At 56.8% G+C, this 24,983-nt stretch overlaps 1 protein-coding gene across 1 annotated transcript in view; it reads left to right on the top strand.

Annotated features, from left to right (window-relative positions):
* Window positions 1-8,434: 8,434 nt before the first annotated feature.
* FOXP4 (forkhead box P4) overlaps window positions 8,435-24,983 on the top strand; it is a 56,575-nt gene continuing 40,026 nt past the window's right edge. The window contains exon 1 of the mRNA XM_017832258.1: window positions 8,435-8,531. The gene's annotated coding sequence lies outside the window, so the exon portion shown is untranslated. The remainder of the gene's footprint in view (window positions 8,532-24,983) is intronic.

Raw genomic sequence — 24,983 nt, 5'->3', positions numbered from 1 at the left:
TTAGTAAACGGAAGCGTTTTTAATGAAAACTGACCCAATTTTGAATACCACTTCTCCTCCCACATCAAGAATAGGCTGTGCCAGAGTTTGAGTGAAATTAGGTCATTGTTGAACAAAGGTCATGAAGGAACTTGAAAAGCTTTTTGATGGGAAACCCCGGTTTTTATGGGGTTTTGTGGAAATCCCCTCCCAAATAAAGTTATAAATAGGGTGACAGAAAAGCACATGGAGCCAACCATCCCTGTGTTACCCATCCTGCCCTGCTGGGTCCTGTTAAAAATCCAACTGCAGATTTCCCCCTTCCTGAACTTGCAGTTAGCTGGGGGAAGAAATGGAAAACCTGGTGAGAACGTGACCTTTTTTCTGACTAAATCTTTGCATCCTTCAGGCCCAGCCACTGCTGCCCTTTGGCAGGACGGGGATTTGAGGAAATGTCCCGGGACCTGGAGTTTGGAGTGCGGGCAGGGAGGGCTCGGCTGTGCCTCTGATTCAACACATTCCCAATCCCATTGACGGAGCCCTCGAACACCCTCCTGGCTGAATCAAAGGCCTCTTACAGTAAATACTCCCTCCGCTTTCACAATCGCCTTGGGATGATCTAATCCCTGCCCGCTTCCCTGGGAAGGGATTGCACAGGCAGCTCCTTTCTGCAGAACCCCGGAGCGGATGAGTGCCAGAGTTGGAATCACTGGGGAGCTTGTACAAATAAGAAAATACAAGCGGAAGTTTGGGGTTAGGTTTGCCCGAGAAAGTTTTCAAAAGAGCAGAGGATGGTTGAGGGGGCTCCTGTGAGGTGAGGGCCCCTCCAAACCGGCTCAGGTACAGACACATCTGATCCAGGGGTGTGTGCAAATGGAGCAGCAGCCTGAGAAACTCCTGCCTTTGGTTGAGTTATAGGATGAGGAGGCCTAATCCACCAACAGAGGCAGCTCTGATCCATTGAATGACTTGATTTTTGCAGGTTCATATTCACATATATTCGTGTCTGCAGGACAGGACTCAGTGTTCTGTACTCTCTGACAGAAGTTTGGGCTCCATTGTCTGCTTTAGGCAGTGGCTCAAGGTTTTGGTGGGGACTTCCCTGGCTGGTCTTGCAGGACCAGCTCACTCCTGCCACTGCCCACTCCTGCCACTGCCCATCCCTGCTCTTGCCAGGTTCAGAGCCCTGCTGCCACCCCGTTCCCATCCTGCAGGGGCTGGAGCTGGTACAAGAGCACAGTGAGCACAGGCATGGGCTGCACGTGTCCCTGCTGTCCCCTCGCTCCTGAGAGCAACTCGGTGGCTCTGGCCAGGGCCTGGATCTGGTGCCAGCCCCAGGGATGCAGCAGTGTTGTTAAACCAAGGAGCCCTCGGTGGGGGCAGTGGCTCGAGGGGCTGCACTCCAGCCCAAACAAAGCGCTTTTGTGCTCCATGGCTTCCTGCTGCCCTGCTCTGGGGCTGCTTCCCCCTTCCTCCTCGTCCTGTCCTGCTGCTGGAGCACTGACCAGGCTAGACCTTGACCTCCAGACCTCCTCCAAACCCACATTTCTATCCAAGTGCACAGTCTGCTTCACCACCTTTCCCCCTCCTCCTCCTCCTGCCGTGCCATTAGCATCCTCCCCGTGTAAATGTTAATGAATTGTCATCAGACCAAAGTAATCACCAGTCAGCAAAACTTAATTTTACTAAAAGACAAAAAGAGGCTTCGCTCTAATTGATGGAAAATTGGTCGTTTCTTGTCAGGTTATTGTTCATTTCCCGCCTGTTAATGACTCGATCCCGCCAGCCGTGCCCAGCCCGGAGCCCTGCGGAGCCCCTGGCAGCTCTCACCCTGAGTGGAGCTGTTAGGAAACCTGGGATGAAGAGGAATATTTTCATTAATAAACTTTAAAAAGGCGATGCAGTGGGAACTTCCAAAAGGAGCGAGGAAGAAGAGCTGGCATCCTGCCTGGCAGCTCTGGGGAAGTGGCAGCAGCATCAGTGGTTTCATCAGGGCACACAAACAAGCACCCACTATGGATAAGAGAGAGAGAGATTACATTTTTGGATGCCTGTCTGTTTTAATCACCCCAGGGGGTTGGAACTGGGTGATCTTTGAGGTCCCTTCCAACCCAAACCATTCTCTGATTCTGTGATTCCAAGACGAGAGCCAGGCATTGGAGCCTGGAGTCCTGGTGCAAACCCAGCAGAGCTGTGCTGGATTCGTGGCCTCAGACATCAGAATGTCCCTTTACCACAATGTTCTTGGACTGTGAAAAATAAAAGAAGATAATTTCCTTTCTCCTCAAATATTGGCAGCCCAAACGAAAGCAGACCTGCCTCCTGCCATCCCAGCCATGGGATTTAGGGATCCCACTGCAGCAGTGCCCAGGGACCCTGCTCCGGTCCCACCTTGTTTGGTGCCACCTGAACACACCCGTGGGGTCCGTGGAGCCTCACCCCGGGGGGGAGCAGCCCCCGGGCTCCCCGCGCCGCTCCACGGGCTGGGTCTACACAGGCTATTACGGTAATTTGATAAGCCAGTTCTTCGTGATATGAATCTTCGCCTTCGTTAAAGGGAGGAAAAAAAAAACCATCGCGTTTTGATGGCTCACGGGGGCAGTTCATTAAGCAATCAACCCTTTTAATGAAATATTTCTTTGTTAAAATATTCATTGATCTGCCGCGGGTTTGCGCGGAGCAGGGGAAGGACCGTGTGTCCCGAATGCTTCTCTGTTGAGTCTTCCCAGGCACACACTGGGTTGTGCCCTGGCATTGCCAACGTGGGAATTCCCACGGCCACCCTTGGCAGGGACCCTCTGGGGAGCCTGGCTGAGCCCTCAGCCTGGAACAAGGATCTGGGGCTTTCCAGGTTTGTTTTTCCCACCTCTATCCTGCTGTTCTGCCTCATGATGGCTGAGGTGTCACACACCAGGCCCTCGGCCCTTGGAGGGATGGTGGGGCGGGCTCTGGTCCCCCTTGGGCAGCGTGTTGGTGCTGTGGTGGCCGGTGCCATGTGGGGATGTCATGGCAGAGACAGGGGAAAGTTGGGCAACTGTGGAGCGGTGGAAGTGGGCAGAGTGGGAAGAGGGGGGTCCCAAGAGGAGGGATGAGTTCTTCCAGCTGGATATGAGGGAACAGGGGCCATTTTGCACCCATGGGACAGTGCAGCAAAGGACATTTTACATCCCACAGGGACTTAGCCAGACTCTCCAGCCCCAGTGTAAGACCAAGGAGGAGGGAGCTCAGGGAGCCAGAATGGAGAACATTGGCAGGAGAAGAAAGAGAGGAGGGGAAAAAAAATGTATCAAAGAGTGAGAAATGAACAACTGCAGACAAAGCATTGAATCTGGCCTTCCCCCTCCTTCCTCAAACCTTACACCATGAGTAATTCCCGCTCGGCACCGTGACGGCTCAGACAAGCAGCCACCACGTGCGAGTGAGCATCTCCCCGAAGGAAACAAGGCAGACAAACACCAGGAGCAGGGAGTGCAGACGGGAGTGGTGGGTGCCGGGTCCTGCTCCAGATGAGTAACGTTGTTGGAAAAGCAGAGAAACGAAAAAAAAATGAGGAGAGGGAAAAAAATAACCTCCCACACGGTGGCACACGCCCATGGGGAGAGGGGAGCCAGGTGTCCTGTGTCCGTGTGTCTGTGCTGGTGGCACAGCTTGGCTCGACACGGCTCGCAGGGTTCTGAGAGGGGGTCCGGCTCCATCGGGGCTGGGAGACCTGCAGCTCCTCTGCTCGCAGCTCCCTCCTCCCCCAGGCTGAGGCTTTGCAGGCACGGAGGGAAATCGGTCACTGTCTGGAGACCCCCCCTCGCCACATCCTCCTCTCCCTGTGTGGGAGCAGCCCTTCCAGGCACCGGGGGTTTTGCCTCACAGCTGCCTCTCCTTTATCCATCACCTTCGGCTCCCTAAAATCCAGCTGAGCCCGGGCTGCCCGTGCAATGCGGGGAAACTGAGGCACAGCCCAGCTGCCGGCCAGGGGGGCTGCCAAGGGCCGGGGTTAAGGTTAGGGCTGAGGCTGAGCCCAAATTGCTGCACCCCCCACAATATTTCCCCGTGTCCCCCTCTCCGTGTGCAGCTCCCGGGGTGTCGGGATCCCCCTCCGGGAGAATCCCCGAGGGATTTCTGGCCAAGCTGCAGGGGCCCCCTGGGCCAGGGCAGGGGGAGCGGTGCCAGCCCCCGGGCAGGCAGCGGCCTGTGGCTTTCGCAGGGAGCCAGGAGCCGCTCATCACTTACAGGAACTCGGTGCATCATCGCTTGGCTTTACGCAAGAGGCGAGCGGGGTCCAAGAGCTCCGCAGCGGCCGCGGCCCCGCCAGCGCGTCCGGGCAGAGCCGGATCGCTCCGTGTGCTCGGCAGCCCGCGGGCCTCGGACCTCCCTCGAGGGTCTGCGCGGGACCCCCGGGCTCGCCAGCCCCGTGCCGGCGGGGGATGCGGCGCCCAGAGCTGCGGGTTTGCCCCGGGAGGGGCTGGTCCCGCTCCCGGGAGGAGCCCCGGGGTGAGCCCCGGACCCCCGGGCAGGGCAGGGAGCGGGCACGGGGCTGCGCCGTGGGCACTGCTGGGCACCGCAGCTCCACAGGAATGACAATAGCTGGAGTAATTTGGGTGGAAAACCAGCTTTGCTGCCCATCTCTTGGAATTTCCACCTTGGAAAGGATGGGACTCTGGGGTTTAGCTGTGTCAACGCAGAGCTCCATGCCCAAAACACTGCTCTGAAAGGGAAAAGGTACTTTCTTCCCTCATTTTCTCCATATTTTCCTATCCCAAATTCCCCTCTTTCTCATCTTTCCACATGTTTCTTTTCCTTGTTTTGCCTTGAAAGAAGGAGAGAGAGAATCCGAGACAAGGCGGGAAGCAGAGGAATTCAGGGGACTTGTTCCCATCAGCAAATACAGATTTTTCAGATGAGCATCTTCAGAGAAGTCAAATTTTGTTCCTGAAGTTGCTCTTTCCATAGAGGAAAAAATAGAAACCAAAGGAGATGTTCTCCACCACCCATTTGCCAGAAATGCCAATTCATAACCTGTGGTAACGGGCTTTGGATTCATCTTGGAGAGGACTTTCCTGGAAGGATGAGGATGTTGCCTGATTCAGAGCTGCTTTGCCTTGGATGGGATTCAGGACAAACCCAAACTGACCTTTTCTGTGGAAGATGTCATCTTTCTGTCAACCTTATGCCAAAATGGGATTGTTCCCAGTCAAGGCAAACATGGGATCACAATCCTTCAGCTGAAAATTTTCACTTTTTAAAGGTTTTCAATATTTTGGTTGCAAGATCAGACACTTTCTGGAGGAGGAAGAAAACCAGCTTTGTTAGAAAAAAACCAGTTTCCCACAGTTCAGAGTTTGGGGGTAGATCGCAGAGGCACAGAGCGAGGATGAGCTGGGAAGAGGTGGGAGGAGGAAGGTGGAGTTTTCCTAGAAGAGCTGAAGGACACTGTGTTTGGGACTCATCCTTCACCCCACCCTGACTCTGCTGCTCTGGCCACGTGGCCCAGTGCTTTATATCTATGCAAAGTGTATAATCCCAGAGCTGTAAATCCTCCTGCCTCCTTGGACCCTTTGGAAGTGATCCATGCCCGAGGCTTTGCCTGGTGGAGAACAAAAGGAAGTTTTTTTCCCTTCCATTTCCCTCTCTTTCTCTCTCTTTTGGGACCTCAGCACTGCTGCAGGAGCACCTTAGTCTCTCTTGCTGGTGCCTTCCTGGGAATCTCCTCCTCCTCCCTGCAGCGTCCCCGATGGCCCTGGGGGCTCTTCAGGAGCAAGGTGGATCCTCGGAGACCAGATCCCACTGAGCAAAGTGCTGTACAAACCCTGACTGAACCTGCTCCATCCCAGTCTCCTCACCCCGTTTCCTCCTCCCTCCTCTGTTTCATTTCCAGACTGACACAGATGAACAAAGAGGGATCTTTGGGCCACGCTCGTTTCACCAACTCCCCTCGGTGGAAGGCTGCCCACGTCCTTTTGTGCGGATCCTTCCCGCTCAGATGATATTTGATGTCTTCAAAGGGGCTCTTCTTATGTCAGGAAAAGAGGGCAAGCGCAGGTTGGACGAGGCTCGGCACTCAAAGCTATTTTTTCGCTCAGAAAAGTGCCAGTTTGGGATTTAAAAAAATATATATTCTGTTTTTCATAGACTGATATGTGGGTGGATAACTCATAAAGGTCTCGGAGCTTCCAACGCTCCCCGGGTTTGTAACGTGCCAGGAGGGATCTGGGCTGAACTGGGGGATTGAAGCCGCTGTGCTTCCCACGTGGGAACCCCCAAAAATGGGTTGGGGTGTCCTGTATCTCCAAATCCTGAGCACAGAAAGGATTGAGCCAAAAAGGATTGATCTGGGGGCTGGAGCCCCTCTGCCCTGGAGACAGACTGGGAGAGCTGGGGGTGTCCATCCTGGAGAAGGGAAGGCTCTGGGGAGACCTTAGACCCCCTTCCAGTGTGTAAAGGGGCTCCAAGAGAGCTGGAGAGGGACTTTGGACATGGGCCTGGAGTGACAGGAAGGGGCTGCTCCATCCCTGGAAGTTCAAGGCCAGGTTGGACAGGGCTTGGGGTGACCTGGTCTAGTGGAAGGTGTCCCAGGAGTGATGCTCTGGGTTGCAGAGCCAGCCCTGCTCCACCATCCCAGCCACGAATCTGGGGGTCAACTGGAATCAGGGCTGGGGGTGGCTAAAGAGGTTCTCACCTGTTTTTTTGTGTCAAGGGAGAGGGGAATGCTGTCCCTCCCCAGAAGAAGGTGGTGGCAGGAAGCGGAGCCTCGGCGCCGGGCACCGCAATTCCGGGAAACGGGCCTGGGGCCCCCTTCCAAGAAGGTCGAGCTCCTGCCACCAGGACCTGGTTCTGCATAAGTGGGTGCAGCAGAGACTCCCCAGAGGGGGCTCCAGAGGGGCCGACCCCTCCAGAAAATCCTGGACCTCCAACGGGACTGGGTTAAGACCTGAGTTTAAGGCTCGGCACAGCCTGAGAGCCAGCCTGGTGCTCGCCCTCATCCTGTTTGTCCTTTGGGTGAAGACTTTTGGGGGGGCAAAGCTGATGGGGTCTTTGCTGGGGCCACCAGATCTCACAGTTGGGGAAAACCAGCTTTTTCATCTCACAGAAATCCCCAAATTTTTCATTCACTAATAGATTAAAAAAAAAAAAAAAAAAAAAAAAAAAAAAAAAAAAGCAAGCGGTCTTCCTGTAAAAAATTAAATTATAGGTGAAAAAAAAATCCAGGTGGGTTGAAATATTTTTCATTCCAATTTCATCTTCTAAAACTATTTTATCTGCCCGTAAAATGGAAATTTCAAGAGAGTTACTTTTCAAATGAAAACACGAGAACGCAGAGTGGCCACACTTTGGTGCCATTGAAATGTAACTGGCTTTGGAAAACTCCATTCCACTCCTTCCCCGTGGGAGGGGCACCATCTGTCCCCAGCCCACGCAGGTGCCTGTGGCAGGTGGGAATTCGGCTCCCAAAGTGCTCGGAGCCAGGCACAGAGGCAGGGCTGGAGTGCTGCTCCTGCTGTGCCCTGGCTGTGCCACCCTGACCTGCACAGGGGCGGCCCCAGCGCTGGGCAAGGGTTTGGGACCAGCACCTGGGTGATGGTTTGTACTCAGCACTTGGGTGCTGGTTTGGGTCCAGCACCCTGACATGACTCTGCCCCCCACCCCGGGGCTCTGGGGACCCTCTCCCTGCTGTGGGTTGGGCGTTGGGGTGTCACAGGGCCGGGCTGGGGCTGTTGGGGTCACCGGCTCAGCGCCTCGCTGTTCCCATCTGTAAAATGGGGTCGGCGAGTCTGTCCCGGCTCTGCCACGTGTGTTGGACTCGATGATCTCTCCGGTGTTTTCCCACCTAAACGATTCTGAGATTCCACGCTGCGGGTGGAGGCCGGTCCTCCCCCCCGCCCCGGGACCCCCCGCACCCCACTCGCCCGTGCCTCAGTTTCCCTCCAGCGAACCCCCGCCCGGGCCGGGGCTCCGCTGCGCGCCGGGGACCAAACGCAGCAGAAACCAATTAGCGCAGTCATTAATGAGCAAAACGCGGCGGGGGGGGGCAGAGAACGACGGGGGGGGGGGAAGGGGGCTCTAGGCGGTGATGACACCTCCTACCCCCCCCCAAAACCAGCGAGCGGGGGGTGCGCTCCCCCCTCCCTCCCGGGCGGGGGAGGAGGCTCGGGCGGGGGGGGGGCCGGGCGGGGAAAGCGGCTGCACCTGCTTTAGAGGAACTATGGTAGGGCGGCCGGCGCCCGCCCCGCGCCGCCGCGCCCGCGCCGCCGCCGCGCCGAGCGGGACCTGAGCGCGGCCACGGCCCCGCCGCCCGCGCCCCCCGCACGGCCCCGCTCCGCAGCACGGCCCCGCTCCGCAGCACGGCCCCGCTCCGCAGCACGGCCCCGCTCCGCAGCACGGCCCCCGCGCCGCACGGAGCCCCCCGCCATGCCGCGCCGCTCCTGAGCTCCGGCCGCGCCGCGCCCGCCCCGTCGAAGTTTGGGGAAGGTGCCGGTGCGGGGGGAAGAGGAGGAGGAGGAGGAGGAGGAGGAGAAGCGCGGCTCATGCCCGCCCCGGAGCGCGGCGCTCGGCGCGACCAGGTGGGTGCGAGCGGCGCGGGAGGGTCCGCGCGTGTCCCCCGCGTGTCCCCGCGCGGCTGCCGGCGCAGGGGGCCGCGGGACGGGCCCCCCCGGGCAGGTGCGGGGGGCTCCGGCCGTGCCCCGTGTCCCCCCCAGCCCGCCCGCCCGGCGGGTCCGTCCCCGCGCTCGGCCGCGCCGCGCTCGGAAGTTTGTTGCGGCGCCCGGACAAAGGGAGCGGGGCCGGCGCTGGGCGAGCCGGGGGGGCCGGGGCGCGGAGGGGCCGGGGCTCGGAGCGCACCGGGCCGTGGGCGGTCCCCGGGGGGGTCCCGGGGGTCCCCGGGCTCGGCGCGCCCCGGGGTGCGCGGGGGTCCCGGGGCCCGCGGGGTCCCCGCTGCGGCCCCGGCTCGGGGCGGGCGCGGGGGTCGCCGCCGCCCCCGAGGCGTTTCGGCGGCCGGCGGAGTGGGGGGGGGGGGTCGCAGCCCCCTCGGCGAGGGGGGGTCGGGCACCGGGAAACTTGCGCTGCCGGCGGCAGAGCCGCGCTGCCGGTGCCGGATCCAGACCCGCCTCCGCTCCGGCGCTTTGGGGGTCTCGCACCCCACGAGGGGGCTGCGCACCGGGGGGGCCCGGCCGCCCCTGCCCTGCGGCCGCCCCGGCGCTCCCTTTGTTGGTGCTTCCCATTTTCCCCCCCGTCTTTCCTTTCTCTCGGGCAGTTTTGGTTTAATTCCGGCTGCTGGAGGGCTCGGGTGGGTTTTTTTCCCCCCTCCTTACCCCCCCTTCCCCCCATCGCATTTTAACTCAGCGTCAACCCGCCGCTCCTCGGGCCAGGGGGTGCGATTCCCTCCTTTGGAGAGAAATCCCTAAGTCTGCCCCAAGTTTTGCAATTCCTGGGAGAAGGAGCCGCCGCCGTCCCCGACAACCTGCAGCCAGCCCGGCCGTCGCTCCCGCAGCGCCCTGGGAAAATCCATCGCCGTGTCCAAAAGCGTAACCCAGACTGCAAGGTGAGGGAGAGGAGGACAAGGCACGGCTTCGGATGGAGCTGGAGAATGTTCCCGAGAAATCCCCGCAGGTTTGGATTCCGGAGGGGGTGACGGCAGCCGGCTGCCCCGCGGTTCACCCATGCCTGTGTTTCACCCACTTGTAAAGTTTGCGAGGGTTCGGTGTGCCTTTGTTTGGACAGGGAGCGAAGCTGGGGGGGTTTCCCAGGGCCTTGGGGGTTCCCTCTAACCGGACACCGTGCCCGGTGCCGCGGGAGCTCGGGGCGGGCTGGCTGGGACGCCGCCGGCAGCGGCTGCTCGTGGTATCGGCAACAATAATGGGCTCGGATGGAGTTTTTATTACGGAGCGTCGTCTTCTGGGAGTTCAGAAATTCCCGGGCAAATAGCATGTGGCAGAGCTGGTGGTGGGTCACCTGGAGCCCCAGATCAGCCTCTTCCATCCCCTTCCCGCCCCGGTGTCCGCCGTCGTTCTGAGATGCTCTCCCGGCGCTGGCAAAGTTCAGATATTTCTATTCTTCCCGGCTCCCTCTCCCTGGTCCGTGGGATAAACAAACGCGCCTCTGTCTCCTCTCCCCTCTCCCCCTCTCAAGGAGAAAAGGCACTTGGGGAAGTGCCTCGTTCGCAGCGGATGGCTCTGGATATTTCTTTTGGTGTAGGAAATCTGGTTTGAGTTGGCAGGCGCGTTCGGAGGTGTGGATGGGAGAGAACAAGTGGAGCGTAATTGGGTTTTCTTTTTCCATTTGGGAGTGATTCTGTTTTTTTTTTCTTTCCCCTTTTAAAACAGAAACAAGCCAAGGGCCGAGTCTCTCCCTGTCTCCCTCCTGTGCACTTTTTAATACAAATGAAAAATGTGTGGAGGAGAAAGCAGGAATAATTCACAGGCGCCTGCGAATCCCACTTTGCTGGGAGTCGTGGTCGGGAAGTGCCCGCTTGGAAAACTTGTGCTGGGGTTATTTTTTTTCTTTGCTGCTCTTAATATAGTCCTGGAGGAATTTGTGTCCAAATTCCTGCCCGGGATTGCTCCTTGGCTTCAGGCAGCTCTTCCCTCCCCATCGGTTGATACCCCAAGATTTGCCTCTCCCCACCCTCCAAACCAACTTCCATTGGATTGAGACCTCACTTTTCCACGAGCGTTGTAAAGCTGTGGGGCAGACAATAAAATTGTTATTAGTTTCTGTATTAAAAGGTTGGGTTGTTTTTAACCCAAACCAGAAGGAGGATTTACTTTTACAAATTTCTTCTGGTGTGTTAAAAATTTACACGAGAAATACGTTCTGTGGAGAGCAGGGATTTGATGTTAAATCAACCCAACATGTGTCTGGCGCGGGCGGTGTGACCCGGTCCGGGTGTCGGCGGGGACGTGTTCCCTTTCATGCCTCCCTGTATCCTCAGTTAAACATAGCAAAGTCTCAGGGGTTTGTGAGATTTAACTCTAAATTAGGTGTTGTTAATTTTTTTTTAATTTCCACCCCACCTTAAAGTCCATCAAAAAAAAAAAAATTAACAGGCTCCGGGGGTGGGTGGATGGAGAAAATAATCAGATTTGGAAAAATTACCTCATTCTCCCCCTTTTTATTTATTAATTTTTTTTTCCCCCTTTCAGGTCGCTTAAATCAAACTGGGAAGGGGGAAAATGTGGGGGAGAAGGGACAGAATTCCCTGTGCCGAGCCTGGGAGCTTTGTCAGGTCTTGGAGCCCTGGGAGGCTCTGGCTCCTGCCTTTCTCCTGCCCTTTGTGGAGCGGGGCTGGGGGCTGTGGGGAAGAGCCTGGAGCCCTCCCGCTGCCTCTGCTCCGAAATAACGCTCGGGAGCGCCCGCTTTGAGATGCCCCCTGTTCGTTTTTATTTTTAAATTTTAATTTATTAGTTGTTGTGGGTACCCCCCCCATCCCAAGCCCCTCTTCCTGGGGTGCTCGGGGTGGGGACGGGGGTGGCTCCGCTCCCAGCCGGACCGAGCATCGCTCCGCTGATAAAAGCCAAGGCGGCCCCGTCGCACAGCACGAAGTTGGGTTTGGTGGGGGGGGAAAGTGCAGGAGGACGGGATCGGCGTGGAAAAGCCCCCCCTGAACCCGTGCAGCCCGGGATGTGTCGCCCAGCGGGGTCAGGGAAGGCGAGGGGAGGGCGGGGGTCTGCGGGCGGAGGGGGGAAGGCTGAGCAAACAGAGCGAAATGAAATAAAACGGATTAAAGTTGCTGCTGGGGGAGGCGGGGAAGGGGCTACTCTCAGCCCTGGAAAAAGATAATACTGAAAATATCTGTGAACGCCGTGTCCAGCCCTGCTCTCCTCCCTGGAAGCTGGGCGGCCGTAGGTTTTGCGTCCCCTTCGGAAAGGGAAGAGCAGGGAGCGTTTGAGGGGGAAAAAAGAAAAAAATCTGTGCAATGTATAAAATCAAGTGACACTAAAATATCTCCTCGGGCCCTCGGCCTTTCTCTCCTAATAACCCGGCAGGAATGCGAGTGCACTCAGTTGTGAAGTTGCTGCCCGGAGAGCCCGGGAGCTTTTCTTTTCCGCCGCTGGCGAGGGGGATGCTTTGAGTCTGCTGATGTTTGTGTCTCGCTGTGGGGCTGGGAGGGGGGGGCCGGGCTCCGGCTTTCAGGGTTTTCTCTCCTTTTATTTTATTTTTTTCCCCCCTTCCCTTTCTCTTTTCTTGTCGGTCCGGCGGGGAGCGGGGCCGGGGGGAGCGGGGCCGGAGGAGGAGAGGTGCGGTGCTGGGCTGGCCTTTGTGGCAGCAAGGTGGGGGGCAGGCGGTGCCCCCGGCCGGGAACCGGCTCATTCTTCCCTCCGGAGAAAGGCGGGAGAGCCCGGAGGTCCCCGCGGTCAGAATTAATACACGTCTGTGGCTCTTTCCCGCTGCACAGGCGGCTCTGGGAGCCCGAAGTATTTGGGAAAATTCCCTTATTGCTAGAAGGGAGAGCTGGGGTGGTTTTGCCGCTCCATCCCTGTTCCCCGTGGTGGGTTTGAAGCCTGGGAGAGCCCTGCGTTGTGGCTGGCAGGTGGTTTGTGGGGGTCTTGAGGGGATGCTCCCTGTTCCTGGCATCTCAGCGTCTCCCTGGATGTAGGGGGGGCTCCCATCTCCTCCTGGGGGGCCACCCTGGGTTTATCCTGCACTCCTGAAGTGGCCCTGCGGCCGCCTCGGCATCACCTGCCACTTCTGGAAGTGGAAACTTGAAATTTCCTGTCCCGTCCTCTTTGATTTCCAGCTCCTCCAGCGCGGGCACTGGGATTCCATGGGCTGGGGGGCTCGGTCCTGCCCCATAGGGGTGTTCCATGGGCATCTTCCCCGTGGAGGGATGAGCTCTGTTAGGGGGAGAGGAAAGGAAAAAGGGGGAGAATAAAACCCTGAATGCACTCAGGGCTTGGAATTCCATGGGTTTGCCTCGGAAGGTGTAAAAATCCTCCGTGAGCCACTTCTGGAGCTCCCGATGCACCTGATTGAAACTCGGGGGTAGGTGCTGGCTCAGCACTAACCCCAGGAGCTGGGCCATCACTGGCTGGTGACCCTTGGGGTGGCCCCTGGCTCCTCGAGCCACTGTGGGGCTGTGGCCAGTGCTGGCTCCTGGGCTCGCACCCATTTTATCGCCTTGCAAAACCTCCCCTGCTCACTGTGCTGCACCTTTTAAAGTCAAATAGAACTTGTAGATCAAGATGGGGCTGGGCACAGCTGGAAAAACTTCCTAATTTTTTCCTTCCCCCACCCCCTGCGAGTGTTTGTTGTATAAAATCCAGCCAAGATGCTGCTCGAGGGTTGTTTTTTTTTTTTTAAAACTTTTCCTAATTCAAACTGCTTTTGGCATCGCGCAGACGAGTCTCCACGATAAAACGTGTTGCTGGTGATCCGGCTGCCCGTGACAAAAATGTGTTTGCAAGTGGAATGGCATCGGGGAGAGGGGAGAACGGAGAGGCAGGAGCAGCAGAGGAGGAGAACTGCTCCCTTCGGAGGCCAGCGAGGAAGAGGCAAGGACAGGCGTCCGTCCATCCCGTGATTTATTTGGTAGAGATCCTGCTGGAGCAGAGATTAGATCTGGGACAGAGCTGGAGGGAAGTGGAGGGAAGTCATTAAGGGATTACACTGCCGTGGGCACGGGGCAGCCTGTAACGGTCCCGGGGTGCCCAGGGAAAGGAGCCTGGCGGGAGCGGAGTGCTCGGCCTGGGGAGTCGGGATCCTTTCTCTTATTTCTTTTATTTATTTTTTTTTTTTGAGGAAAAAGCAGTGCTGTGTTTGCAGGGTGTGCTGCCGAGCCTTCCCCGGGGTGGAGCGAGCGGGTGCTGGCGTTCCCCGGCCCTGGGTGACACTTCCCGCCGGCTCTCCTGCCCTGGCAAGTTGGCAGCAGCCCCTGGCAGCGCGTTCCGGCGGAAGCTGTCCCTCCTCCCGGGCCGTGCAGCCAGGCTGGCAGCAAACACGCGGCTTTCAGAGTAAAACAGGGAGCGGAGGGTTGCTCTGGAGGGAATTTCACCCGGTCCCCGCTCTGCTCGGGGCTCCCGGTGTGTTTATCAGAGGCAAAAGTTAGGGTAATAAAATTATTTTATGGAAGGTTACTTGCAAAACTGTGGAAAGAGGGGAAAAAACCACTTAAGGTGGTCGAGGAGGAAAAGAATCTCGTAGGGGGCCCTGATTTGGAGGTGATTTGAAAGCTGTTTGTTCTGCCTTGTTTGCAAACCTCCTCCATGTGACCGGCTCTGGTGGGGAGCTGGGACGGGGCGGATGGGACTGGGCAGCACCGGGATGGTCCTGGTGGGAGCAGGGGAGCTGCAGCCCCCGGGAGGAGGAGGAGGAGGAAGCCCCAGTGTGGTGGGTCTGTGCTCTGGGTGCCGTGCAGGGCGTTTGGCAGCTCTGAGGCTCAGGGAGATGCTGCTCCCATTTAAACAAACATGGATCCCTGGCCGGGATGGGCCGGGATGAGCCGCTCCCCCGGAGCAGGTGGTGATGAAACAACTTATTTCAACACACCTTTGCCAGGTTGCTGCAGAGCCGGGTTTATCCAGTGGGACTTAACTGCTCCGAGGCTGATAAAGGCACAGAACAGCAGCGGTGCCACCTGGGGCAGCTCCCGGGACCTGGGCAGGACTGGCTGAGCATCCCACTGCCAGCTTCCCTTGGGATCTGTCAGCTCAGGTCCCGAACCCTCCCTTCACTTGCTTTTTCCAAGCCTTGGTTTATTCCGCAAGCTGTAGATTTTAGGTGAGTGATTTTCATTTTGCTGCTTATTGTGAGTCTGTGAGCCAGGGACTGGCCTTTATTTGTTCGCCTGTAGCGAGATGTGGATGGGACCACCTGGGAGAAGCTGTCATGGACTGGGAAAAGATGCCTTCATCCTTGGAAAAGAGGGACAGCGGAGGAGTGCTTGAGGTTGGTGATTTAATGCAGAATACAAGGCCGGGACTCGTGCTTGAGAGCGAAGGATGTGCTGGGATTCCGTGATCCCGGGAGCATCCCCTTAATCTGGTGGCCCCTGGGGTTTGCATTCCTGCCTCCCAGGTGTCTGCTGTGCCTGTTGGTGGGGATGTGTTTGCCCAGTGACCTTCTGCTGGTGCTCGTGGCCCAGGGACAGCTCACTCATGTCCTGGGGCTGGCACTGGGCTCGTGGCTCGGTCGGTGCCGCCCATCCCGTGCCAGGATCACGGTGCATCCATGGGTTTGGCCACCATGGGATGGCGGTTCCAGCATGGGGGATCCTGCTTTGACCCTGGAGTCCTGGGTCTACTGGGAGGATGCTGCTGGTGCAGGACTGTCCCCAAACGCTGCAGGGATGGGGGGCTTTGGGGGTACCTCAGCTCCTGGATGGCTTCACCTCCAGCTCCTGGGGAAGGAAGGGCCTGGCTGGGATGGCAGAGAGTGGCCATGTGGGAATGTCTTGCCATGTCTTGGGGTGTCACGAGTGTGTTGGAGGAGCTGCCCAGGGTGAGGGGACAACTTGTGGCAGGAAATACCTGGCAGAGATGAAGTTTCTTGTTGAGCATTGGGAGTTTTTGGCTGAACTGGACCAGGGTCAGGGTGGGAATGTTGGGCAGAGACTTTGTACTGGAGAGGGAGAAGTGCTCTCCTGTGACCTGGGGTGTTGTGTGCCCTCTGGGTGCCACTTGTCAGGCTCTGTCCCTGCAGTTGCCGTGTCCCAGCCAGGAGAGAGGCAGGAGGAGGTGCTGAGGTGCTCTGTGCCACCAGGAGGGTTTCCCAGTGGGTCACCATCACCCAGCAGGTTGGTCCTCCCTCCAGAGTGTCCCAGCTGATCCCTGTGGGATGCTGCCAGACCTGACAGCAGGAGGGAAATTCCCTGGAACACGGGGTAACTCAGGTCTGGAATAGAAATACGGGCCTATTAAGAAATGGAAGAAGAAGAGAAAATAAAGGCGTGGGGAGAAGTGCCCCATAACTTTTGTGGCAGGAAATGTGGATTTTGGAAATGTGCTGTGCCAGGCAGAGCTGCAAAACCCCTGATTTTTGCCAAGATGGATTCAGGTGGGGGCAAAGCCGAGGGTTTATAAGGTGCTGTCTCCAGCTTTGCCTTTCCCTGGGATTGTTTCCCGAGAATTTACGCTTTCTCTTTCACACCCCAACCTGCTTTCCCTGCAGTGAAGTCTCTTCCCAGATGGAACAATCCCACCCCTGTTCTGCATTTCTGCAGCAGGGTCCCAGTGGGATGTGGTTTGTTTTGTGGGTAGGGGATGGTGGCCCCCTCCCCATCTCCTGCTGCTGTGCCCTGTGCTCGGCTCCAGCTCTGCCAGAGCAGGGTTTGGGGAGCCAGGCTGCCACAGATGTTCACTGTTAGTAAATTAAACCCTCAAAATCAGCAGGATTTCTCATTTGGAAAACAAAAGGGATCCTTGTCACCCGCTGAGGGGGTAAATCTGGGGCTGGGGGAGAAGGAGGAGGGTGCTGCTGTTCATCCCATTGCTCCCAGTTTGTCTCAGCCTCTCAGCACCTCCAGTCGGGTCCATTCCCATCCCTGCAGCCCAGCTCCAGCACTGGGGGGTGGGTTTGTAGGGTGCTGCTTGCACCCCATGCAGAGGTGAAGGAAAGGGACAGGCAGGCTTTGCATGGGACCCGATCCTGACGGGGTCAGAGCTGTCCTGGTTTCCACAGGAGCCCCTGATGGATGGGGATAAAGCCTATGGAGGCATCTGTACGGTCTTGGGGAAGCTCTCCCCAGTTTTAGGTTTGTTGTGAGTGTTGGGGAGGGGAGATGCCCAGTCAATGCACTCCTGAGAAAAACAGGTTAAGGAAAATGTCCCAAAATCCATCCTGTGGGGGGTGGGGGTGCGAGCATGCCGGAGGAACCCTGGGAAGGGATTCCTGGCCGAGCTCCGCTCCCGTGGCGTGACACGGTGTTCATTTCATCCCTCCTGTGCCGCAGTGACAGGCGGAAGATTTGTGCTGAAATTTGGGTCGGAGTTTTCCCGGCTCCTCTGCTCCGTGGCTGCAGCTCTGGGGCTGCAGGGTCCAGCTCAGCTCCTTTGCACAGGATGGATCCCAGGGCCGGGCTCTGCCTGCCCTGAAGGATGCTCGGGACCCTCTGGCTGCGGTGGCAGGTCGGGGTCAGCACAGCTCTGTTCGGGTTATTCACAGTTCTCCTTTGAACCCGGGTTTTTATTTATACCCAGCGTGGCCTGTTCGGAAATCCCTTGAAGTCTTTCCCTTGATGCTGGTGGGCTCAAGCCCTGAACAAATGTCTTTTTCTCTGGAAGTGGAGCCGCAGCTCCAAAACTGGGTCAGAGTTCGGAGCTGTCGGAGCAGCCCCGTCCATGGATCAAACCCCACCTGGTCCCTGCTCCACGCAGGAGTTACCCCAGTGCCCACACCGGTGCCGGGCTGGGCGGGAGCACCCGGAGCGATTCCCCTCCGGAGGGTTTAAAATACTCCCTGATGATGAGTCTGGTCCATTTAGGAGTGCAATGGGATGGAGTTTAGCAGGTGAAGGGGTCATTTGGGGGTTGTTACTGGCTTTGGGGAGGGTTGGTGCCGTCTGGTCCCTCGTGTCCCTGCCGTGCCAGAGCAGCGGGTGCCGCGATGGGGAGCGTCGGTGCTGCTGAATTTCCAGCTGTAGATTTGGGATGATGCAGGAGGAGACAGTGGCTGTGCCCCTTCTTCTGGGAAAGGTGCAGAAGGACAGACCCCTGTCCCCTGCCCTCAGAAGAACTGTGCATGTCCTTCCATGGCAGGGTTGGTTCTTTCTGACCGCCGTGGAGATCTCCGCTGGTCCTCACTGTTACGGGTACAGATGCTCTGGGAATCACTCTGGGAACAAGCACAAGTTGCTGGTTTTAGAGGGAGGTTTTCAGTAATAATTGGTGATTGAAAGCTCCTGGCAGTGGGCAGGAGCCGTGGACTGTGTTGGGGCCGGAGTGGACAGGTACTGGTGGCTCGGGCAGGGAGGTGGGTTGTGTCCCTGGGGGACTTGGTGATCCAAACTGTGTCCCTTCATGTCTTGCCTGATGCTGTATCCTGATGTTGTTGCCTTCCCTCACTATGATGTGATGATTTTTGGTGCAGGGAGGATGAGGGCTGTCCCCTGGGTTTGTGACAGCCCCCGTGGCACCGTGTCCTATGATGGGTGATCCCAGCTCTCGCTGCCTGCCCAGGGCCATGTGCTCTGGGGACAGGGGAGGGGGCTGTGTGTGATGTGACCTGGTTGTGGGGGAGTGGTGCTGCGGGGAGCCAGGAGCTGTGGTGCAGCTGCCAAGGGCAAAGCTTCCTGTGGGCACCCAGTCCAAGGTGGGCACCCTCATCTGTGACCCATGGGAGAGCCCTGGGCTGGGGGTTTCTGGGTTCCCCCCTGAAGAGAGCAGTTTGTGCCTTGCTGTGCTTCCCATCGGCCAGGAGGGAGTCTTGCCCTGTCCAGGGGACACAGTGGGAGCCAGGGGGGCACCGGGTACCTCGAGCCCCTTTCTGCCCCAGCACCCAGAGGTGCTTGCAGGGGCCCCAGACTGGGCAGCAAGAGCTGAGGTGAAGTGTGGGGTGTTACTGCAGTTGGTGAATCATTGACTGACATTTTAAAGGCTGAGGGTATTTTCAGGAGGGGTGGAGGGAGCACAGTTAATGGAATAACCCCCTGGATTTGCACAGTGCTGTCTGTCCCACGCCTTCCATGGCTGCTGAGCCTGGAGAATCAGCAGCCACCTGGATGCTGCTCCTGGGCCGTGCCTGGTTCCTGAAGCTGGGCTTGTCTGGGTTCTCGCTGTTCTTGGGATGAGCAGGGATTTGGGAGGTGCACAGCACCTGTCCCAAACAAAGCAGGGATCTGCTGCCTGGATTTGGGGAGATGCTGTGTCCTGCTGTGCTGACTGGTATGGGCTGAGCCGTGGGGGTGCACGGGGCTCAGGAGTGTGGATGGATTGGCGTGACCTGGGAATGCCGAGGGTGATATTGGAGTGGTGCCATGGGACCAGATCGCCTTCCCATGAACGTGGCTCATCCGGGTGACAGAGAGAAGGAACACGGGGCACCCTTGGTGACCTTTTGACTTCAGCACAGGGTCTGTGTGGGGAAACACTTCCCGCAGCTGGAGGGATGCTCCACTGAGTCTTGCTGTTCCCGAGCACCCCAAATGTTAAGTGCACCTTCCCGCTCCCCTCTGTGGGCAGTGTGGCCCCGTGGCCACCCAGCACCGTTCCCAGTGCAGGATCCCAGCACAGCCTCTGCCGAGCACGCTGCTTCCCAGCTTTTAAGAAAGCGCTGGAGAAATGTCTGGTGTTATTCCTGTGCCAGCTCTGAGCTGAGCTGTCGGGGCTGTTGGGAGCTGTGTTCGTCTGCGGGGCTGGGTTTGCTCTAAGAGGGTGCCAGGTGCCCAGGGAGCCCAGGAGATGTTGAGTCTGTGCATGGAGGAGCCGAGCTGTGCAGAAATGAAATCAGGGAAGTTGTTTGGGAGCGTGGAGACGGGCTCTGGCAGGGCTGCGAGATGGAGCCGGCCTCGGGTCACGGTGCCTCCAACTGGGATGCAAAAAAAAAAGGACTTCAGACCAGGAGTTTGAAAATGCCCAAGGATAGTTCTCCCCTGCACTGCCTTTTTCTTCTCCTTTCTCGTGAGCAGCTTAATTTCTGGATGGAAACCAGGCCTCTTCCTGCACAGGAATGGGACTCGCAGTGGAAAGCATCGGCATGCGGCAGGGAGCGTCTAACCAGAGCGTTTTCTGGATGAATTTCTGCACAAACATGACGGAGTCTGGGAAAACTTGTGGCATCTGAGTTCCTCCCTCCTGCTCAATAGGCACCGTGACTGTTTTTTCCTTCCCTCTGGATTATTTAAAGGCCAGAAGAGACTTTTAGCAACCTCCGGTCTGACTTCACACGACTCGGCTGGGAAGTTTCGCCGGGGTGTGACATGGGAACTCGGGTCCCAGCGCCGGGTCTCTCCTGGGGATGGCCCTGCCATCGCTCCTCGTCCTGCTCCGGTGTGTCCCTCACCTGCTCCAGGTCATTTTCTTCCTCCCTGGCTCTTTCCTTGCCCTTTGCAGCCTCTCCCCAGGGGATGGGGCTAGGGCAGCTCCTGCGGTTTGGAGTTAATTTTGATGTAAGATCTTCCCCCATCACTGCCCCTTGCTGGGAACCTTCGCCCTTCCCAGGGGTGCCGGGTGCTGCTCTCGTGCTGCCGCACACCTTTCTCCCAGGGAAGCTGGGATGCTTTCCCGTGGCCCTCCTCTTTCTCAGCTTGCAATGTCCTTCGTGCCTCTATCCAAGAGGAAGATCTCTCCTCTCCCGGGGGTTCCCCAGGCTCTGGTAGGCGGGTGCCTCCGTGGGGACACCCGTGAGTGTGGGGCCATCCAGGCTGGCTGCGTGCAGGAGGCACGGAGGTGATTTTGGGGGGGTGTGGAGTGTTCTGTGTGCTCCGGGTGGGCTGAGGGCTCCGGCACCGCTGGGATGCTGCAGCAGGAATGCAGGGTGGGATGTAAACCAGGGCTGTGTGTCCCCACTGCGCCTGTGGCCGATGGGGTAAAAAACAGTGTGAGCCGGGCACTGGGCATGTGGGCAGAGGCTTGGACGGAGTTGGGATTTTTGGGGAGAAACCTTTGGAAAATTGATTTGGGATGATGGCTGCGTTGGTGGCATCTGCATCCCATCCCACGCCAGCGATGGGAGCTGCTGTTAATTATTTTAGTAGGATTTGGGGGGTGATTGTGCTGAAAACCTTGTCCCATATCCTAAAACCCTCGTCCCATGTGGAAGCGCAGAGTTGTGCGTGGTGGGAACTGCACCTTCTCCATCCCGTGTTATGTTTTTTTTTTTCTCCCTGGGAGTTTGGAGGGCTTTTTTTGTTCCCTACGATTTTTTTTTTTTCCCCCCACCCTCTTCATTATCATTTTTGTTAATTAGATTGTGCTGGGGAACGGTCTCTATTCAAAAGAAAAACCTCCGAGATGGGTTTTTACAAGTGCGTCTGCGTTTCGGGGCGGGAGAGGGGGGGGGGAGAGCAAAGATGCTTGAAAGAAATAATTTTTAAAATAATTTCTTCATAAAGCTCTTTTAAAAAGAGAACCCCAGGTCCCCTTCCCCCACCACGGCCACCTCCCCTCGCCCCCCCCCCTAATTAAACGATTTGAATTTTCACGTTAACCGCTTGGTGCTTCCTCGGCGCCTCAGATGATTAGAAAGGGATATTCATTTATGCCTTTTAAACGCCGCCCCGATTAAAATCAGAGAGATTTTTTCCTTCATCAAAATCTAACATCCTTGAAAAATTAATTTGATGCCTCTTGTTATCAATTAATTGAATCTCGTTGGGAGAGAGGCTCGTGCGGCGGGTGGTTGGAGCTGGCCCTTCTGTTCTTAGTTGCTTTCCCCCCTCTCTGCTCCCTCTGCTGCTTCCAAACACTGTGACATTATAAAACTCTGCCTTTTTTTTTTTTTTTTAAAATATATTATTTTTAGTCATCTCATAAAATAAAATAAATGAATAAAACTTGGTCTCTCTCCCCGCCCTCCTCCCCCATTCCCTTGAGTTCCTCTCGTATGAAAGACCCTTTTTTTCCCCTTCTTTTCTCTTATCCCTCTTTCCTATAACTTCCGAGGAAGGGGGAGAGAAAGAAAAGTTGGGGCTTTAGCAATTTCTCGGCGTAGCAAAGCGGCCAGGGTCCGTCTTTCTTCCTTTCTTTAACGGGGGATATTGGATATTTCATTTGAATCTCCTTTTTTTCAATTAAAAGTGCCCGGCTCCTTCTCTTCCAGCCTCTCTATTCTCCTCCTCTGGCTCGGCAGCCGGAGAAGCGATTTTCCTTTCTTTAATATTTCAGCTCTTCCCCCGAGACGGGCTGCCTGCCTTATTTTTTTTTTTTTAATAGACTTTTTCTCCCTCTATTAAACTTTTCCAATCTTCGTCCCTTTATTTTTTTTTTCCCTTCCCACCTCTTTAAACAAAAAAAAAAAAAAAAAAAAAAAAAAAAAAAAAAAACAACAGAGAAAGAGGAAAAGTTATAAAACGTGAAGAACTGGGTCATTCAGGAAGTTATTGAAATAACTTAAAAATTAGGCGTTCGCTTCATTTTCACTCTCCTTGGAGTCATTTTCCCTGGTTGCTGTTGGATTCAGACCCTTCCCTGGTGGCTCCATTATTTATGTCCTGTTGGGAATTTGGGATTGAAGGGTTTGGAGGAGTTTGGGGATAACTTGAGTGAGAGCCGAGAGGTGGTTTGGTTTTCTCCAGAGGACAGGTCTGTGCCAGACACTGGTTGATTCCTGCTGGGATGGGGATGTAGGCGGGAGTGTCCCATCCGTGGACTCCTCATGGCTGGTGAGGGGACGTGTCCCCCCAGTCCAGTGCTCTGGGCAAGGGGTTATTTGGTGCCAAGACCCCCGGTGGAGGCATTCCCTGTGCCATGAGGGGTTTTGTGCTGAGCTGGATCTGGGATCCTACAGGTGAGAGGTGCCTCTGCCTCTTCCTGTCCTCGCTGAGGTGCCTCTTCTGCTCCTGGGAGGGTCACCAAGGATTTTAGGGATGTTCTCCGAAGGTGACCCTGCTTCCATGGGCACAGAGGGCCATGTCTGCATTTTGGGATGTTTTGCCTTTGAATTCCCACTTGGAACACGCTGGGCAGAGGGCAAGTAAGTTTTTTTTGGAGATGAGGAATTGGAGGCTGCTTTAAGCTCCCTCCCTGGTGCCAGGGCTGGACCTGGCACTGCAGTGGCTGGTGTAGCTCCACAGGGACTTCCCAGAGCTTGAGCCCGGCCTTGCTCCCAGTGTGCATCCACTGGGACACGGGAACCAGACCTGCATCCCGACCTGATGGGACACAGGAACCAGACCTGCATCCCGACCCACCGGGATGCTCCAGCACCGCAGAGATGGTCCATGGTGGGTGCAGACCACCAGCACCCATCGAGGGGCTGCCCTGCCCGGGGCCCCCTGGCCCCCCACGTGTGGCTCTGGAGCAGCGAGCCGGGAGCCCCCCATGCTCCACGTCACTATTTAATTAGATGTCCCTGATTAACAAAACTTGGCGTTCGGCTTCCTCCTGCCCTCATCTTTCCTGGCTCCGAATCAATGGCTTTGATATGCTAATTAGGGAGTAATTTAATTTCAAAAGGCCGCAATTAACAAGGGTGTTGTGGACATGCTGTAGTTAAGCGGCGTAATCTAATTTGCATTAGTAACAAGCAGGGACTAATTAGAAGCTTAATTAGACACTTAGACGGCTCTTGTGTTTACTTTCTTAATGAGATGGAGTGGGGCTCTTTTTTTTAATCTTTTCAAGAGCACAGCGAGGGAAGCCAGGATGGAGCAGGATGGAGCAGCGGCCCCGGTGCCTGGCACGTGCCCAGGGAAGCCAGGATGGAGCAGCAGCCCCGGTGCCTGGCTGTGTTCAGCCAGTCCCATGTCCGCTCTGGGAGGGATTTGATATTCCTTGAAGCTTGGCAGGGCTTGGGAGAGGTGCCAGCCAGCCCTTGGTGATCTCCGGGAATGCCCCGCGTGGGATGGTTCGCTGGGATGGGCACCGGGATCTGCTATGGGTTGGCTGTGGTCGGGGTGTCTGGTGTGAGCTCTGGAGAGCAAAGGATGCTCGGAGAGTGATGTGGTTTGGAGAGGCAGGTGGGGCAGTGCCGTGTCCCACTCACAAGCACAGTCCCAGGGCTTCCCTGCCGGAGGTGCTTGTGCTTCCAGCTGATCTGACCCCCCTTCCTGGGAGAGGAACCTCGCTGGGGTCGTTCTTGCTTGGTTTCTGTGGAGCAGCGGCCACTCTCTGCTGCCTGATGGTGATCCCGTGAGCGTGGCCAGGGTGTGATGGCACCAGACAGGTGAGGAGAGCCGGGGGGTGAAGGTGAGCGCCGAAGGCTGGCTCTTCCCAAAGAAGTTGCTGGGAGCAAGATGAAAGTGGGAGATGAAAGTGCCCAGAGGTGAGATCCCATTAAAGCAGTGACTGGGCTTAGCCAGTCCCTGGTTCCTTAAATATCTTCTAATTTACAGTAATGCTCTAGATTCGTCTCAGCTCCCCCAGACTTTTATTTTAATCCCCTTTCCACATTTCCATGTGTTTATGTGTTAATTAAAGGATAAAAAGCCACTCTCGGAGCAATCCCGGCTGCTGCTTCTCTTCCAGCCGAAGCCTTTCAAGATTAGGAGCCGCTTCCTAAAGCCGGCGGTGCCGGAGCAGGACGGGCAGGCTGCTCAACTTTCCGTAGCTCGGAGCAGATCCGGTGCCTGGGATCCATCCTCCCCGAGTCCTCTTCTCCCAGCTGTGCAGAGGAGCATCCCACGGACTTCCGAGAGCTCTGGGGGGATTTGCTGAGTCCGTTGCACCTCCAGGATTTGCTGGTACCTGTGGGAGCAGCTGCTGGAGGGAGGACCCCCAGTGTGCAGCCTCAGCTCCCCTCCACGTCCTGGACAGGCTGGAGCTGGAAGGAAGGGTCTGGAAAATGCACTTTGGGGCCAGGATGTGGTGGGAAGGGCAGAAATAACCTCTGGAGCATCTCAGTGCTGTGCTGTGTGTCAGTGTGTGGTGTCACCTCTGCTGTCCCGTGCTGGTTCATCACCAGGGCCTTGCTGAGCTCGTGGAGATGTGGGAGCATTTTCCCACTGGTGTTTCCCACTATTCTTCCTCATCCCTCCTTGGGTGACGGTTTTGAGCTCTTTGAGTTTGGATCTGGGGAAACTGAGGCCGAGGGGCATCCCCAGTGGTTGGGGTCAGGGATTTGGAGACAGGGACTCGAGGACAGGGGCAGTGGGGAGGAGGTGCCTGTGGCACTGGGCCCATACGTGGCACTGGTCCCTCTGGCAGCCCGTGAAGGGCAGCCCAAAGTTACAGAGCCCCTGAGGATCGTGGTATCGAGGATAATTAAAAATAGGGAAAGCTGCTAAAATAGGTGTTGAGGCAATTGCTTCTGAGGAGCTCGTGGTGGGGCTGAACCTGTTCCTGTGGGTCCCAGGGGCCAAGAGGTGCCATTTAATTTTCGTGTCCGTGGAGCAGAATCAGGTGCAGAAGTGGCATTGCTTTGGGTGGGTCTGGACACCCCAAAATTCCTTGGGAGCTTTTGGGGAGAAATCACTGTAAATGCTTCAT

Source organism: Lepidothrix coronata, unplaced genomic scaffold (genome assembly GCF_001604755.1).
Source record: "Lepidothrix coronata isolate B3197 unplaced genomic scaffold, Lepidothrix_coronata-1.0 Scaffold199, whole genome shotgun sequence".
Taxonomy (NCBI): domain Eukaryota; kingdom Metazoa; phylum Chordata; class Aves; order Passeriformes; family Pipridae; genus Lepidothrix; species Lepidothrix coronata.
The sequence above is the reverse complement of the archived record's forward strand: the minus strand, read 5'-3'. Positions and strand labels throughout refer to the sequence as shown.